The sequence below is a fragment of the Macaca nemestrina genome, chromosome 19 (assembly GCF_043159975.1).
Source record: "Macaca nemestrina isolate mMacNem1 chromosome 19, mMacNem.hap1, whole genome shotgun sequence".
NCBI classification, from domain to species: domain Eukaryota; kingdom Metazoa; phylum Chordata; class Mammalia; order Primates; family Cercopithecidae; genus Macaca; species Macaca nemestrina.
This window is the reverse complement of record NC_092143.1, coordinates 8,465,821-8,481,530: the sequence shown is the minus strand read 5'-3', so window position 1 is coordinate 8,481,530 and position 15,710 is coordinate 8,465,821. Positions and strand designations below refer to the sequence as shown.

Below are 15,710 nucleotides of genomic sequence, written 5' to 3'. Positions count from 1 at the left end.
AAAGTGGGCAAAGGATATGAACAGACATTTCTCAAAAGAAGACATTCATACAGCCAACAGACACATGAAAAAATGCTCATCATCACTGGCCATCAGAGAAATGCAAATCAAAACCACAATGAGATACCATCTCACACCAGTTAGAATGGCGATCATTAAAAAGTCAGGAAACAACAGGTGCTGGAGAGGATGTGGAGAAATAGGAACACTTTTACACTGTTGGTGGGATTGTAAACTAGTTCAACCATTATGGAAAACAGTATGGCGATTCCTCAAGGATCTAGACCTAGATGTACCATATGACCCAGCCATCCCATTACTGGGTATATACCCAAAGGATTATAAATTATGCTGCTATAAAGACACATGCACACGTATGTTTATTGCAGCACTATTCACAATAGCAAAGACTTGGAATCAACCCAAATGTCCATCAGTGACAGATTGGATTAAGTAAATGTGGCACATATACACCATGGAATACTATGCAGCCATCAAAAAGGATGAGTTTGCGTCCTTTGTAGGGACATGAATGCAGCTGGAAACCATCATTCTTAGCAAACTATCACAAGAACAGAAAACCAAACACCACATGTTCTCACTCATAGGTGGGAACTGAACAATGAGATCACTTGGACTCAGGAAGGGGAACATCACACACAGGGGCCTATCATGGGGAGGGGGCAGGGGGAGGGATTGCATTGGGAGTTATACCTGATGTAAATGATGAGTTGATGGGTGCAGCACACCAACATGGCACAAGTATACATATGTAACAAACCTGCACGTTATGCACATGTACCCTACAACTTAAAGTATAATAATAATAAATAAATTAAAAAAAAAAACCAAAATATTAACAAGATCATTAGCTAGAAGAATAAAGGAAAAAAAGATAGAATACCCAAATAAACATGATCAGAAATGACAAAGGTGATAGTGTAACCAACTGAAGAGAAATACAAAAAATCCTCACAGACTATTATGAAGACCTCTAAATGCACAAACTAGACAACCTAGGATAGATGGATAAATTCCTGGACACACTCAGCCTCTCAAGATTGAAACCAGGAAAAATTAAAATATTGAACAGAACCACAATAAGTTCCAAAATTGAATTAGTAATAAAAAGCTTTCCTACCAAGAAAAGCCCTCGACCAGATTGATTCATAGCTGAATTCTACCAGACATACAAGAAGACATAGTTCTAATCCTACTGAAAGTATTCCAAAAAATTCAAGAAGAAGGGGGGTATTCTTAACTCATTCTGTGAAACCAGCATGATTCTGATACCAAAGACAGGCAGAAATACATTGAAATTAGAAGACTTCTAGGCCAATTTATCTAATGAACATAGATACAAAAGTCCTCAACAAAATACTAGAAAATTGAATCAAACAGCACATCAAAATGCTTATTCACCACAATGAAGTAGGCTTTATTAACAGAATTAACAAGAAAAACCACATGATCATATCAATAGATACAGAAAAGGCCTTTGCTAAACTTCATCATCTCTTCATGTTAAAAACCTTCATCAAATTAGGTATCAAAGGAACATACCTCAAAATAATAAGAGTCATATATGACAAACCCACAACCAACATCATACTGACCAGGCAAAAGCTGGAATCATTCCTCTTCAGAACTGGAATAAGTCAAGAATGCCTCTCTCACGCTTCCTGTTCAGTGTAGTTCTGGTAGTCCTAGGCAGAGCAATTAGGCAAAAGAAATAAAAAAAGGTATCTAAACAAGACAAGAGGAAAGTCAAAGTATCTCTATTTGCAGATGATATCATTCTATACTTAGAGAACCTCATAGACTCTGCCAAAGGCTACTCAAACTCATAAACGACATCAGTGAAGTTTCAGGATAAAAAATAAATGTAAAAAAAAATCAGTAGGATTTCTATACATCCATAACATCCAAGCTCAGAACTAAATCAAGAATTCAATTCCACTTACAGTAGTCAAAAAATAACATAAAATAAAATACCTAGGAGTACAGATTACCAAGGAGGTGAAAGATTTCTACAGCACAAGTTGCAAAACACTGCTGAAAGAAATCAGAGATGACACAAACAAATGGAAAAACTTTTCATGCACATGCATAGGAAGAATCAATATTATTTAAATGACCATACTGTTCAAATCAATTTACAGATCCAATGCTACTCCTATCCAACTACCAACATCATTTTTCACAGAATTAGAGAAAATAAACTATTCTAAAATTTATACAGAACCACAAAAGAGCCAGAATCACTAAAACAATTGTAAGCAAAAAGGAAAAAACCAGAGGCATCACTACCTGACTTCAAACTATACTACACAGCAAGAGTAACAAAAGCAGCATGGCACTGGTACAAAAACAGACACATAGATCAATTGAACAGGATAGAGAACCCAGAAATACAGTCACACAACTACAAACATCTGATCTTCAACGAAAACAACAATAGCAAACAATAGGGAAGGGACTCCCTATTCAATAAATGGTGCTAGAAAACTGGCTAGCCATATGCAGAAGACTGAAACGGGAACCCCTACTTTCACCATATGCAAAAATCAACTTCCAATGCATTCAAGAACCAAAAGTTAGATCTAAAACAATAAAAACACCAGGAAAAAAACTTAGGAAATGCTATTCCTGGGTATGGCCTTGGCAAAAGAATTATGACTAATCCCCAAAAGCAATTGCAACAGAAACAAAAATTGACAAGTGGTAGTTAATTAAACTAAAAAATTTCTGCACAGCAAAAGAAACTATCAAAAAGGTATTCAGGCAACCTACAGAATAGGAGAATATATTCACAAACTGTGCATCCAAGAAAGGTCTAATATTCAGAATCTATATAGAACTTAAATAAGCAAGCAAAAAATAAATAACCCCATTAAAAATGGGCAAAGGACATAAACAGACCCTTCTTAAAAGAACACATACATACATCTAACAAATATATGAAAAGATACTCATCATTGCTGATCATTAAAAAAATACAAATCAAAACATTAAGACGACACTGTCTCACACCAGTCAGAATGGCTATTGTTAAAAAGTCAAAAAACAGCAGATGATGGTAAAGTTGTGGAGAAAAAGGAACACATATACACAGCTGGTGGGAATATAAATTAGTTCAGCCACTGTGGAAAGCAATGTGGAGACTGCCCAAAGAACTTAAAACTACCATTCTGGCCAGAAATCCCTTCACTAGGTGTATACCCAGAAGGACAATATATTGTTGTAACAAAAAGTTACACACACTCTTATGTTCATCACAGTGCTATTCACAATAGCAAAGACATGTAATCAATCAAGAAGCCTACCAACAGTCTGGATAAAGGAAACATGGTACATACACACCATGGAATACTACACAGCCATAAAAAAGAATGAAAATACGCCCTTTGCAGTAGCATGGATGCAGCTGGAGACCATTATCCTAAGGGAACAAATCCAGAAGCAAAGAAAACCAAACACTACGTGTTCTTACTTGTAAGTGGGAGTTAAACATTAAACACAAATGGACACAAGGAAGGGAACAAATAGACACTTGGGGCTGCTTAATGGCGGGGGTGAGGTGGTTGGAAGGCTACCTATTGGGTACTATGCTCACTACCTTGGCGACAGGATCCTTCATATATCAAGCCTCAGCAACACACAGTTTACCCATGTAACAAATCTATATATGTAACCCTGAACCTCAAATTGAACCAAAATTAAAAATTTAAAAATTAGTATATCATTCTGTCAAGAAAATACATAATTAACACATTATTTCCTGATTTTATGTAGCAGCTGGTTGAATTATTTTAAAATCATTTATGAAATTTATGACCCAATTTTAGATACATTAGTTGTTTTATATTTTGTCATTTCAGTGTTGCATTGAACATACTCATCCACCTGTCTACTAAGTGTTAACTCAATATAAATTCTTAAAATTAAAATTATTAAGTCCAAAATATGGTCTCAGGTTCCAATATGAAAAAGTAGACATATCCATTTATCTCCACTCCTCTGAAAAACACAGGACTCTATCTTTAGGCTGTCTCACTTTAGGTAGAACATTTTAGTAAACTGTGGTTTTAACCCCTTTTTGCCCCAGTATTTTAGCCCAAGCTCCTTAAGATGTGAGTTCATTCAGTTATTTTGTCCTCTAGAGGCAAAGTACTTTTAAGAAAAAATATTTTGACCATAATTGAAATTTTCCTACTTTCTTTCTTTATTTTTAAAAACAGATTCTCACTGTTTCCCAGGCTGTAGTGCAGTGCATAATCATAGCTCACTGCAGCCTAAAACTCCTGGGCTCAAATGATCCTCACACCTCAGCCTCTTGATTAGCTGGGACTATAAGCACACCCTATATTTTTTAAAAATATAAAATATTTTAGCCTGGCTATTTTTTTAAAAATACCTTATTTTTTAGAGATGGGATCTCACTAAGTTGCCCATGCTGGTCTTGAACTCCTGGACTCAAGTGATCCTTCCACCTTGGCATCCCAAAATGGTTGGATTACAGGCATCAGCCTTCACCCCCAGATCTGAAATTTTCTTGATTTGTTTTGTGACATACCCTCCTTATATTGTTTCCCTATTTATGGAAGCTGACTGCTTTGTTCAGCAATTAGACACTAAAACATCTTAAGTGTTTTAATTATCTGAATTTAAATAATTTAAAATTTAAAATGCTCCTTTGCCTATTAAGTGTAAATATCTGAAAAATGAGTGCTCAAAATTCTGATTTTAGCTTTTTAAAATCAAATGACTGAGATGAATTAAATCATAAGCCTATTATTTTTATCAGTTTTATGAAAATGTAAAATAATAGGACCATTTTAATTTTACCTAATAAAGATAATCAAATGCAGGAATGTTTTATCAGAAATAGCATGAGTTTTATAATTTTAAACAATCGGATTTAAATTCCCAATTGACAATGCGTACTCTTTTGAATAAATTTATTTTCTGTGATCTGAAACAAATTGTATAGCCTTTCTGAATCTCAATTTTCTCATACAAATAATGAAATCATATTTTTTTAACACATAAGGGCAGTCAGTGAGAGCACTAAATGATATTTTAGGTAGAAAAATAAACACTGTTGGAAACATAAGAGATGGTCAATAAATGTTTCTTTTATTTTTAACATTGTATTTCTGACAGTAAAAAATATATATTGATATTACAAATGAAGACAGTTTGAGTTTGCTGCACTAAAGAACGTAAAGCAACACACTTGTTCACATCTCATGTCCCTCTCAGCAAATAAACTCATTCCTTAAAAAAAAGTATAATACCCAAGAGGTAAATTTAAATAGACAGTACATGATGCCACTCCAATTACCAAAGGGATGGAGAAGCCTGCTAGAGGGTTCATTCTCTCTAAATATAAAATGGTTATTGTTTTCTCTAACTATATATTCTTCAGTTTATCAGTTCCAAAAAAGTAGGGCTAAGAAAAATTAGTTTCTCTGAGTTATTCTTTCAAGATTTTCCTGAATCCAGAAAGCAAGAAACAGCAGCTGCCGCATTCATTAGTGCTTTAGGCAGAGTTGGTATTATGTGAAGTTGGAAGAGCAATGAGTGGAAATAAATCCAGTTTTCCTAGCTGGGCTTATGGTAACTCAAATAGAAATCAGCTCAATTCCAGATAGGACATGCTAATGAATCTGATTTCTAAAGCTCATGCTCATAAGAAATCATTATTTTATAGAGATAATTACAATTTACCTATTGTTTTCTTCTTTTTAACCTCCATTTAGGTAAAACAGCTAAGGACTCAAGAAACAACAATTTTCATGCTTAACCAGATAATTTAAGCTAGTATTCCTATTTTGTAATTAGGTAGACACTTATCATAATTTTCTTGATGCTTTTTACCTAATACCTGACTATACTTAAGCTTACAAATTAGCAGCTTTCAAAGTGCTTAGCATATTTTTCATATAACATTTGATTTTTTAAAAGCATTTCTAATAAGAAAACTTTAAAAACTGTCTTTGAAATATTAGCACAAGTATTATGTATCATTAACATAAGGTAAAGTTGAAATTCATTATTTATGTAACTTACCTAAAAATTCCTACCTACACATTTATTGACCTAGATTTTAAAACCACATTCCTAACCCAGTATTATATTTATTGAAAAATATCTTATGTGCTGTATTCTTACAATAAATGAAGCTACAGAAAATAAAATGTTATTAAGAAAATCAAAAGGAAGAAAAAATACATTTACCGTACTGCATTTATTGATACTGTAAATTGATACTCTCTGTTTACAAGAAGATTCATCTGTCTGAAATGGCAAGCAGTTACAGCTACAGATCTCAATCTATGGTGCATATTAAGCAATTTTACTTTTTTTTTTTGTAATGTCATGACTTTTCTCTGCTTCTTGGGAGCACTTTCAGCACCCACAGGGCTTAGTATGGGTCCCAAGGCGTTATTCAAGGTTTATGGTATTACACCAAACACGGTGAAAAAACACAAGAACCTCGAGAGAGCACTTTTTACTGTGATGTGCAATTTACTGGAGAGACAAGTGCTCACACGGAGGTGATTAGCATGAAAGGCATTTTAAGCAGATACTCACAACACTTGAGCTCGCCACAATAGCAGCAGGATATGGCTACAAAATTATTTTAGTAGTACTATATTTACCACAGTTAATTTCATGCTGTTATAATTAATGCTGCATCTTTACATTTATTTACCTTTCTCTTGATTGTTAATGGTACTATGTACAGCCTGTGTGTGCATAAGTTTTGATAAATTTTGACTCTCTACAATAGATTTGTATACAGTTTTTGGCAATAAATTCAATAATAGATTTTATCTACATATATTTTATGCATTCATGACATATCTACATTTTTCATAATTTTCTCAATATTTCTTGGCTACATAGTTGATCTGTAAGTTTTTCAAATTATTGTAAATCCCCACAAAATATTCCAATTTATTTATTGGAAAAAAATCCTATAATTGTGTCCACACAGTTCCAACCTGTGTTATTAAAGGCTAAACTGTACACTTTTTGGGAGAAAAAAAAGTCAACGAAAAATACATTGGAATAAGTTGGTACTTTTGCCACTGTTTTTCAATCATTTGATCTCTTATCTTTGTATGCAGGAGAACATCAGAGGAAACAGGACAGCAGAAACTAGCGAATGTTAGAATTTGAAAATATTATGCAGCAGATCTTTATCAAGCACCTATGATATATGAGGTACTATACTAAGTGCTGGTGCATCAGTTAAAGCCAGTCAGAACCCAAGCTCTATGGAACAATATCTAGAAAAAAACAATAGACTATGTTTACTGGCTCAATACTAAGAAGAGAGAATGATACATGACCTGTTACAGGATTCTCTTTGACTGGAATCCAAATGCTACAATTTTGTAGTACATATTCTTTAGCCGTAAACAGTTACCATTGTTTGGACAACACTGATTTAAACATATACAGTTGTCTTTATCCTCAAATGTCTGACAGTTTATTCTGTGTTTTTTTGTTTTGTTTTTTTATTTCCATAGGTTATTGGGGAACAGATGGTGTTTGGTTACATTAGTAAATCCTTTAGTGGTGACTTGTGAGATTTTGGTGCATCCATCACACGAGCAGTATACACTGCATCCAATTTGCAGTCTTTTATGCCTCACCCCCTTTCAACCCTTTCCTCCTGAGTCCCCAGAGTCTATTGTGTCATTCTTATGGCTTTACATCATTATAACTTTGCTTCCACTTATGAGTGAGAACATACAGTGTTTGGTTTTTCACTCTTAAGTTACTTCACTTAGAATAATAGCCTCCAATCTCATCCAGGTTGCTGCAAATGCCATTAATTCATTCCTTTTTATGGCTGAGTGGTATTCCATTGTATACATATACCACAGTTTATTTATCCACTGGTTGATTGATGGGCATTTGGGTTGGTTCCACATTTTTGCAATTGTGAATTGTGCTACTATAAACATGCATAAAATATTAATTATGAATATCCAAAAACAGTGCACCTGATTTCTCAAACTCAGTTTTCTGTGAAATTCTTTCAGAAGAATGGTGTCTTATGAAACAAATTTCAATTGAGTCTTATCTGTAACATTTCTTTTACCAAACTTGTTTGATCTCTTATTACTCAGCCCTAGGTCTTCTTGCACCAGTTTTACTGGATTCCTAAAATGATTTATCACCTATCCAGAAATTATTATGTTTTCTTACTTAGGTTCACAATATCATTTTGAAAAGAGCAAACAGGTAAAAAAAAATACAGATAGCATTTTCAAAACAGATTAAAATTCTTTAGTATACTTTTGTCAATGATAAGAACAATTCAAAATATATACTTGTTAACTTCTTTATTTCTATTATAACTCTGTCAAATAAAATAAATATTTACTCTGGCATTGCCTATTTCAATATGGTATGTTACTTTGTAAACTGAAAAATAAATGAGGAACTATATTAATGTAATTTAGGGTAGCTGAGTAGTATTCAAAGACTTGATTCAATATTTACATATAAATCTTTTACAATTTCAAAGCAAATTTTAATACTATTTTTTAAAAAAACTTATAATTTTATAAACTCTGAGCTAATCTTCAATGGAATGATTGAGGCATAATTGCTTCTCTTTCCTGTAGCACTCTTGTATTAGTCCATTTTCACACTGCTGATAAAGATACCTGAGACTGGGTAATTTATAAAGGAAAGAGTTTTAATGGACTCACATTTCCATTTGTCTGGGGGAGGCCTCACAATCGTGGCAGGAGATGAAGGAAGAGCAAAGGCACATCTTACATGGCAGCTGGCAAAGAGAGAAAGAGAACCAAGTGAAGGAGATTTTCCCTTATAAAACGATCAGATCTCATAAGATGTATTCACTACCATGAGAGGAGTATGGGGGAAACATCCCCCATGATTCAGTTACCTCATACTAGGTCCCTCCCACAACAGAGGGACATTATGGGAGCTAAAATTCAAGATGAAATTTGGGTGGGGAGACAGCCAAACCATATCACCTTTACTTTTAGTAAATAAACTAAGTGCTGTTTACTATACTTGGACATTCATTATTGTTACTTTCATATTTTAGTCCTCCATAGTTTTATTTTATGTAGTCTCATATTTTTTATTATGGCTTTTGCTATCTCACTATCCCTTCCGCATGGGTTGTTGCAACTGACTGAAGACTTAGAAAGTAGAAATACATAAATCATTATTTTTTCCTATGCCAATAAAGCCATCATGAAAAAAAAAGAATAAGGGAGCGTGCTCCAGTCCATTTACTGAGTGACCTGAAAGGCTGCCAGTTTTGTGTAGGGTCCACAACAGAAGAAAGCTCTGCAATAGGTCCAGACTGCTGTGCAAGTTGCTCTGCCACTTGGGCCATATGCCCCAGCAGATCCAAGGTGCTTGAAGTGTCGGTAGCAGATAGGGATGCTGTTTGGAGCTTTTGGCGGGTCCGCATAGGTGAATCACAGTGGAGGCCTCTAGGATTTTGGAGCAAGGCTCTGCCATCTTCTGCAGATAACTAATCTTATTTTGAGAGATAGCTCTTGGTTTGTTACTGAGCTTTTGTAGAAACTGAACGTTTGACTATTTGTCATCAAGTCATCATGCAACCTGAACCACCTATCATGAACCAGGTGCTTTCTGACCCATCTAGCCATAAAGTTGGGCATTCACAGCAGCACTTCATGGTCAAACGGAAGTGGAATATACATGATTGGGCTCGAGCAGGTCCTGAAAGTATAAGTAAGTTACATGAGGAAGTGGCTCAAATGCCCATGGTCTCCACTCCTGCCACCTGCCTTCTCTCCCCAGCCTGCACCGATGGCCTCATGGGGAGTTCCCTATGAACAGTTGACAGAGGAAGGGAAGACAAGGGTCTGATTCACGATGGTTCCACATGATACACAGGCACTACCTGAAAGTGGACAATTGCAGCACTACAGCCCCTTTCTAGGACATCCCTGAAGGACAAGGGTGGAGGGAAATCTCCCCAGTGGGCATAACATTGAGCAGTGCACCTGGTCATGTCCTTTGCATGGAGGGAGAAATGTACAGAAATGCAATTATATACTGATTCATTGGCTCTAGCCAATGGTATGGCTGGATGGTCAGGGACCTCCTTCACTTGGTTCTCTTTCTGTCTTTGCCAGCTGCCATGTAAGATGTGCCTTTGCTCTTCCTTCATCTCCTGCCAAGGGTCAAAAACCACTCAGAAGCTATCAGAAGATATTTGTATTTCATGTGAATGCTCACCAAAGGGTGACTTCAGCAGAGGAGGATTTTAATCATCAAGTGGATCGGACGACTCTTTCTGTGGACACCACTCAGCTTTGTTTCCCAGCCACGCTTGTCATCACCCAATGGGTCCATGAACAAAGTGGCCATGGTGTCAGGAAGGAAATTACACACGGGCTCAGCAGCATGGACTTCCACTCACCAAGGATGACCTGGTTACCACTACCACCGAATGCTCGAGTTGCCAGCAGCTGAGATCAACGCTAAGTCCTCAATTTGACACCATTCCTCAGGGTGACCAGCCAGCTACTTGGTGGCAGGTTGATTATACTGGTCTCTTCCATCATGGAAAGGGCAACGGTTTGTCCTCACTGGAGTAGACACTTCCTCTGGAAATGGGTTTGCCTATCTTGCACGCAATGCTTCTTCCAAGACTAATGTCTTATCACATAAGGGATGCCTTATCACTCACAGAATGCCGTATCCACCGCCATGGTATTCCACACAGCGTTGCCTCTTCAGAACTGGGGCAAAGTTCTCCAGGAGGCTGTGTATGCTCTGAATCAGCGTTCAATATGTGAAAGGAAATTATCGTGGGTCCCCAATATCACTGAGGAAAACTGAAGCTGAAACTGCTTAGGCCAACACTGCCTCCCATTCTACTCATTCTACTCAGTCACCCCTCTGCTCACTGATTTGTCTCCTTTGGAAAGGCTAACCAGAGACAAAAAAAAAGTAACCATTTATGTATCACCTAAACGTGACCTGGAAGCTCCCTCCCTGAGTCTTCCTGCCTCTGTTTCAAGTTATCCTGCCTTTCCAGACAGAACCAATGTACTTCTTACTTATAGTGATTGATGTCTTATGTCTCACTAAAGTGTATAAAACTAAGCTGTGCCCCACCCGCCTTGGGCGCATGTCCTCAGGACTTCCTGAGGCTGTGTCATGGGTGCATCCTCCACCTTGGCAAAATAAACTTTCTAAATAAACTGAGACTTGTCTGAAATTTTCAGGTACTGTTTCTCCCACCCAGGACGCATGGGTCCAGGAATCAAGCGGTGGAGGTGGAAGTGGCGCCCCTCACCATCACCCCAATGACCTACTGGCAAAATTTTTGCTTCCCGTTCCTGCAGCATTACGTTCTGCTGGCCTAGAGGCCTTAGTTCCAGAGGGAAGAATGCTGCCACCAGGAGACACAACAAAGATTCCATTAAACTGGAGGTTAAGATTGCCACCTGGCCACTTGGGGCTCCTCCTACCTCTAAGTCAACAGGCTAAGAAGGGCCTTACAGTGCTGACTGGGGCGATTGACCTGGACTATCAAGATGAAGTCAGTTTACTACTCCACAACAGAGGTAAGGGAGAGGATGTATGGAATGCAGGAGATCTCTTGGGGCGTCTCTTATTATTACCATGCCCTGTGATTAAGGTCAGTGGGAAACTACAACAACCCAATCCAGGAAGGACTAAAAATGGTCCAGACCTTTCAGGAATGAAGGTTTGGGCTACTCCACCAGGAAAAAAAGCACGACCTGCTGAGATGCTTGCTGAGGGCACAGGGAATACAGAATGGGTAGTTGAAGAAGGTTGTCATCAATACCAGCTACAGCCATGTGCTCAGTTGCAGAAATGGGACTGTAATTGTCACGAATATTTCCTCCTTCTTTTCTTAAAAACATGTTTGTGCATGTATACACTTGTACTAAGAAAATATCTGCATTTTATTTCTGTTTTCCTTTATCGTATGACATAAGACTTATTGACTTCATATCAGCATTTTAAATATTGTTAACTTTATGTACTAGCATTTGGGTTGGGGATTGGTGCTTTTCTGGTTGTATGAATGATAGTTGTATTATATTGGGTATAATTATTACCTTACTATTGTCTTTATTTGAAGATTATGTGTGATCTCAGGAGATGTGTATGAGTTCAGGTTGACAAAGGGTGGACTTGTGATTGTTAATATTGAGTGTCAACTCGATTTGGTTGAAGAATGCAAATTATTGTTGCTGGGTGTGTCTGTGAGGGTGTTGCAAAAGAAGGGTAACAGTTGAGCCAGTGGACTGAGAGAGACAGACCCACCTTTAATGTGGGTGGACACCATCTAATCACCTGCCAGCACAGCTAGAATTAAGCAGGCAGAAGAAGTTGGAAGTCCTAGACTTGCTGAGTCTTCCCATCTTCACCTTTCTCCTGTGCTGGATGTTTTCTGCCCAGGAACATCAGACTCCAAGTTCTTCAGCTTTTAGACTCCTGGACTTAAACCAGTAATTTTCCAGGGGCTCTCGAGCCTTCAGCCACAGACTGAAGGCTGCACTGTTTGTTTCTCTGCTTTTGAGATTTTGAGATTCAGATTGGTTTCCTCGCTCCTCACCTTGCAGATGGCCTATTGTGGTACTTCACCCTGTGGTCCTGTGAGTGAATACTCCTTAAAAAACTGCCTTTCATATGCATCTATCCTATTGGTTCTGTTTCTCGAGAGAACCCTGACTAATACAGTGAGCATACAATGTGTCACTAAATATCTTAGTTTTATTTTCCCAGAAATAAAACCTGGGACAAAGGTCTATGTCTGATTATCTTATTAAAGAGTTAAATTTAAGGTAAACCAGAGAGAAGAAGAAGAATAAGGCAAGCGAAAGGGGAGAACCAATGATATCATGAAATTCTTTATTCTACCCTCTCAACTAAGGTGAAATGACTCCAGAACATACAGCATGTTCTCTCTAGTTATTACTCTAATATGTAACCTCATATTTGTTTTTCTGTCAAAATTTTCTCATCCTATTAATTTATATTCTGCAATATTTCCCCAAATTATTTTAAAAGACAAATACAAAAAGAATAAAATGTTTGATTTCTGACAGGATCCATTAACCTATAGCAGATTTACCATCTACTGAAACTACTAAAATAATAGTAATAACTAACCAAAGTATATATATATATGTATGTGTGTGTGTGTGTGTGTGTATAAATGTGGTCCAGACTTTGGATGTCAAACAGTGTAGGAGAGCAATCCCTGAGAAATAGTTTCCAAAATGGTGACTTCTACAATTACCCTACTAACTGCCCTAAGCAAGTTTCCAGGCCATTGCTTAGGGAAGAACTCTGGTGTCTCTTAGGTGAGGATACTAAGCTGTTGGTCTAGGGAAGCCATGATGGCTGGAGTTTGCAGAAAAGGGTACCAAATAGGAGAGAACTGTGCACAAAGAGAGGAGGATGGCGAGGGAGAAGAGAAAACATATGCTAGCTTTTGAGTCTCCAGCTGAAAAAAAAATCAATGCCTGTGCATGTGAAAAAACTACCAAGTGTCAGGAAATAACTACTGAAAAGGATGAGCAGTAACAATCCCTAAAGTTTAGAAAGGGCCAGGGATAGCTTGTATCACCCTAACAAGACTAGAAAATGTAATACACAAGATTATGAATACCCGGAATACTAAGAAGGACATTATGGATTACCAGACATTTTAAGAAGCAGGAAAACACAATCCACAGTAAGGACACTAATTGTAAATAGAGACACAACTTAAATGACACGGATTATAGAATTAGTAAACAAGGATGTAGAAACTATTATAAATTGATAACTTATGTTCAAAAAGACATAAAATATATGAAGAAGACAAAATATAATTTCTAGAGATAAACACGACAAAGGCTGAGATAAAATATGCACCATAAGAGATTATCAGCAAATCCAGCATTGCAGAAGAAAGCAGCGAACTTGAAGAGAGAGTAATATAAATAAATATTTTAAAAAGATGAAAAATCCAACAAGAAACAATGACAGAACGATTACAATAACAATCACAACAGAGGAGTAACAAAGCATGAATAAAGTATGAGACAATTTTAAGTGGCCAAATACGTGTGAAATTAGAGTCCACACAAGAGAAGAAAGAAGGGAACACAGTAAAGAAAAGACTGAAAAAAATAGCAGAACGTTTTTCAAATTTAATGAGTAATATGAACTCTCAGAAGAAAACAGCTCAATGAAACATACCCACAATATGAGAAAAACTACTCCAAAACACATATCATAATCAAATTGCATAAAAACTATGATAAATCAAGATTGACGTGTCCAGAGATAAAACATCATATACAAAGATAAAAATGAGAGCATTTTGTATTGGAAACAATTCAACCTGAAAGATAGTAGATTATCATCTTTAAGGCACTGCTAAGCAGCAGTAATTTAATAACAGCAACAACAAAACCCTCAAATTAGAAATATCTGTATTTCAAAAACAAAATCAAAATAAAGATTTTCTTGTGTATGCAAAAGCTAAACCAATTCACTTCAGGAGACCTGTGTTATAATTACAATGAAAGACCCCTTCCAAGAAGAAGAAAAATAATACTTAATGCACATCTTGCTTTTCACAAAGAATGAAAAACATCTTAGATTGTAAACATATGAATAAATGTATTTTTCTCCTTTATCTCTTTAAATATGTTAATCTGTTCTAATCAACATCAATTGTAATATTAATCACATTAAACGTAGACACAATTTATGTTAGATACTAGATAGAATAAACACATCATATATTGTAAATGGCATACAGAATATATTCTGCCAAAACAAAAACAAAAGCAAACAAAAATCCTACTTTAAATGTGAATACATAAATAGTTAAAAGTAAATGGATAAGAAAAATACCATGGTATGACCAAGCAAAAGAACTCTGTAGTGGTCATATTAATAACAAACTAAATAGATTTCATTTCTTACCAAAGATAAAGAGGACATTTTCAAAATTATTAAGAATTAATTCATCAATAGGATATAATAATTGCAAATATTTATACACCTAATAACAAAGCTTTTGAACACATAAAATAAAGACTTATAGAGCTATATGGAGAAATTGACTCATTCATAAGTATAGCCACATATTTTTAACACCCTTCTCTGGATAATTGATAGAAGTAGGTTGACAAGCAATCTGTAAGGGCATAGCAGGCTTGAACAACATGTTCAACTTAACATGTTTAACATTCTGAGAACACTTTCCCCAGAAGAGTGGGATACACATTCTTTGCTGAGTGAGTGGATCACCATTTTGCCAAGTTTCCAAAAGTCATCAATCAAGTGCTTGGCAAAGACTGAATTTAGTCAATATTGTAAAAATGAATATATAATGAATGACTGTATCTATGGTATCCCCATACTATCAGATGACCTTTAATATAAAACAATATAATAATGATACTAATAATTGGATATATTGGCATATATTTACCATCGTTCAGATTATGAGCACAGCAACACACAACATGATTAATTTTATTTAGGTAATATTTGAGTTTAGGTGTATGTCCTAATATTTAACAAGATAGGACTGCATTTAAGAAAACATCCTTGATGTTGACATATAATCATTGTATAGCAGGGATAATTGCAATCTTCAACTCCAGAATGAAATCTCTCATAAATGA

General features: G+C 36.1%; 1 long non-coding RNA gene across 1 annotated transcript in view; it reads right to left on the bottom strand.

Annotated features, from left to right (window-relative positions):
- Positions 1-1,622: 1,622 nt before the first annotated feature.
- The window catches only part of LOC105476931 (uncharacterized), a 232,206-nt gene continuing 218,118 nt past the window's right edge, over positions 1,623-15,710 (bottom strand). Inside the window, exons 4-5 of the long non-coding RNA XR_011616782.1 lie at positions 8,739-8,815; positions 1,623-1,706 (exon numbers count right to left, since the gene is read on the bottom strand). This is a non-coding gene — a long non-coding RNA (uncharacterized lncRNA). The remainder of the gene's footprint in view (positions 1,707-8,738; positions 8,816-15,710) is intronic.